This window comes from Nicotiana tabacum, chromosome 13 (genome assembly GCF_000715075.1).
Source record: "Nicotiana tabacum cultivar K326 chromosome 13, ASM71507v2, whole genome shotgun sequence".
Classification (NCBI taxonomy): Eukaryota; Viridiplantae; Streptophyta; class Magnoliopsida; order Solanales; family Solanaceae; genus Nicotiana; species Nicotiana tabacum.
Genome location: NC_134092.1, coordinates 11,668,738 through 11,672,380, shown reverse-complemented (window position 1 = coordinate 11,672,380; position 3,643 = coordinate 11,668,738). Strand labels below are relative to the sequence as shown.

General features: G+C 36.6%; 1 long non-coding RNA gene across 1 annotated transcript; it reads right to left on the bottom strand.

Annotated features, from left to right (window-relative positions):
* Nucleotides 1-395: 395 nt before the first annotated feature.
* Nucleotides 396-3,643, bottom strand: LOC107806191 (uncharacterized). The gene is made up of 2 exons (XR_001652599.2): nucleotides 3,396-3,643; nucleotides 396-756 (listed from the first exon to the last, which is right to left on the bottom strand). It is a non-coding gene; the product is annotated as an uncharacterized LOC107806191 (long non-coding RNA).

The following is a 3,643-nucleotide window of genomic DNA, read 5'->3' as shown; positions in this document are numbered from 1 at the left end:
TCCAGGGTAAGGGTAAGGTATGCATACAGCCTACCCTCCCCATCCTCCCCATACTCCACCCGCGGGAATCCACGGGGTTTGTTGTTGTTGTGTTAAATACACCGTTAAACTAGTTCTTAATTGGCGTATAACTTTGTAATTCATTAAAACCTCTTCTGCTGGTAAGTCTTCAACACCGACACATCTTAGGTTCCGACGGCTAAAGCTTAAAAAAGGCCAAGAATGTTGAAGCAAAAGTTAATCAGGGGGCAAGTGCACTGACAGCCATTTAGAGATTAGCGAGTACTTACTTTGTCATGAACTTTAAATGAAAATTTTTAACTTCAGGACAAATTATGATATTTTTGTCCCGAAAAACTGAACCGAAAAACTAAAATTCAGGACGCATTGTCTAATTACTAATAGCAGCCGCTACATGTCATTTAATTTCTACGTTAATCAGGCAGCACAAACTGTATCTCACAAAGCCCGTTCAACTATTGTCTGCATTGACCAAATCATTGATGCAATGTTCTTCAATATTCATAGTACACAACATCAAGCATCACTGTTACTAACAATGAAAATGTGAACATGTGATGTATGAAGAGAGACCATTAGCTAACTTAAACTTTCATGATTTATTGCACTAACAAGAACCACGAGAAATGAGATACATTATTAAACTTAATCCTGCTCAACCAGCTTCTTCAGCATTTTTGTTCACTTCACTTCTTCTGGTTTCTCAACAAAAGTCTTCCTCAGCCAGTCCCATGGCTGCTTATATATGAAAATAACGTAACACGGTCAGAGGTGTCATTAGATACATATGCCATCACAAAATCAAGTTTACATATCCAAACAGTACATTAATAAGAACGGACTTGCACAACCCGAAAAGGAAGTCCAGAAGTGCATAGAAATAAAAGAATACCAAAAAGCTAAATTAGCACTTGCTTCGCTCTCTACTCTCTAATTAAAGCTTATACATGAGATATCCAATTAAAGGACATCAAAACATTTAAATGAAAAAGTTACTTCAACAGATTCTATAGAATTCATCAAAAGTTTAGGAACCTTCCTTCTTATTACGTGCTTTACGAACCTCCAATCTAATATCTTAAAACAGCCACATTCATCAGTACACATATATTGCACATAAGATAATCTGAAAATGCAACTTTAAGTTTATAACACGTCATAGTTAAAAAAATGAAACTAATGTCATCATAAAAGCCAGAAGGAAAACCGATGGACAGGAAAATAAATGGACAAAAAACCTGCAACACAAAACGAAGTGACTAACAAAATGAATCCCCCATTTTCTTAAACTAGTAGGTCGGGTGCAATTATGACTATTTTTGGCCAATGTCACTAAGTTGACTCTTGGCTGATAGCAAAAGTAGGGAAAATGGGTACAAAAAAGAGTTATGGATTGTTCAGAGTGCAAAAAACTCTGGATAAAATTCTTCTCACCTATTTCCACATTTGGTGCACCTCTGTATTAATTCCTTATCCATTCCTATAGTCTTAAGTTAGAGGCAAGGAGATCGATAATTGAAACTCCCACAGGAAAGACCTAAAATACAGTCATTCCCATAGTTGTGTCCTACTTGCTGTTCCATACCCGCCCTAACAAGCTCCCACCCCTTCTCTAAGCCTTCCCAGAAAAGACCCTTCTACTAGGCCATAGATAATACAGTGATAAATTTGAGGATGAATAATTAGAAGAAAATTGATCTCTAGCACCATCCATATGCCGCTTTTACTACCTTGTTTTGCCATTTCGACTGTCCTCGTCCTGCCATTGGTGATGATTTAGTTTGCTCAAAAGAAAAAAAGTTGAATCAATGAAATTTACAACTATGTGTGTGTGTGTGTGTGTCTGATAAACTAGTGTCAACTGTATACTGGAGAGCAAAGTTGACCCCGTGGCATACCAAATGCTTTTTTTTTTTTGGATAACAATGGGGTACATACAAGTTTTGGCGCACTTCAATTGATCCTCCAAGTATTTGCTAGCCTATTAGCTTCCGCCAGTAGAGGTACCACTACCTCTACCCACCAAGACATAGGGAAATGGGACGAATTCACCTAATGTAACCTATGGTCAAATTAGATTCTTGATTCCTAAAGTTGTCACACAAGATTTTGGACTGCAAAGCTAATCTGCTCACCAAATGTTGTATTGCATAACTGGACGGATACCACATCACAACATTTATCAAAACAATAATTGCACATTTTGGATAACTGAACCAATCCAGAATACCTAATCCTTAAAAAATCGGGAAGGATTCAAATCCCAACATTTTCCTGTCAAACATACCAACTTTCCCTATATGGCATTAACTCTTAAGAGCTATGTTTGACGGTTTCAGTTCATTTCGGAAGTTAAACAACAAGGAAGGACAATGCAAGGACTTATAATTTTCGGAAAAGAGGTTAGTATAACTTTTAAAACACGAGAAAGAAATTGCAATAGCTTTTAGAAACATAGATACAAGATTAGTGCTATAAACATCAATCCATAAACTGCAAATGCCAGAACTCAAACTTGTATGAGTAACACATGTTCAAGAAATAGAACCCCGTGTTCACGTCCTTGAGGACCATAACTATTAATGCATAGGGGGCTCTAATGGACCATGCCTAAACCAGATCTAGAATCCCAAGAAAGAAAAAAATAGATCAAGTTGTGGAAATGTTGAACAAATCCCAAGAGTGCAAAGCGCCTCAAATATATCATAAAAGAAAAGGATGCTGAAAAATGTTGAACAAAAATGGGCATCATCATCAGATTAGTAAGTTGTAAGTATTTTTTTTATCTAATTACAATGGTTTGTAATCTTAATGCTAATCTAATTTTCAATTCAAGCGGATAGTGATCAGACAATGATTCCTAATTACTATTAGGATCACAAACCATGACAACTAAAAATAGCAGTATAAGATGCTTGACAGGAGATGCTCCGCTTCCATAATCATAATATCAGGCCTGGCTATCGAGCTGAGCTCGGGCTCTCTGCTCAAACGAAGCTTTTAAGTGGCAATCAAAGGTTCAGTTAAATCTTTATGATAACTGAATAAGCTCCTATGATCTAAATTAAAAATTCGAATTTGAATATAGTTTCTTCAAAAAAAAAAAGAAGTTGATATTCTATCAAAATTACAGTAGATGCAGTGGTATTCTTTATCCACTGACTTAAAAATCCTTGACCCACCTAGTTGCTTATACGATCTAAGGAGAATTACTCGACTGATTCATTATGTGACCGACAATTTGACTGTCAAAATTCTATATGGCATGGAATTAGATAAGGAAAAACAAGGAAAACATAAAATCAAAATTGAAGTACATACGAATAAGTCAGATTCCAAAATTCTTGAAAAAAAAAAGTGAAAAAGGAAAGGACCTGGACGATCCAGAGGGCGGTGGTAGTGGCGGCAACACCCCAAGTAGCGGCGGCCTGTATATCGGTGGACTGAGGACGCAATTTGGGCCGCAGGAAGTTGAAGAGTCCGGTACTGGTCATCTTCGGCGTTGTTAATTTCTCCGTTCACTGTAACTGAAGAAAGCTAACGTCTCCGGTCGTTATATAGAACATTTCTTTATTTTTTCTTAAAATAAATAAAAATACGTGTTTCTTTACAATACCTTTCT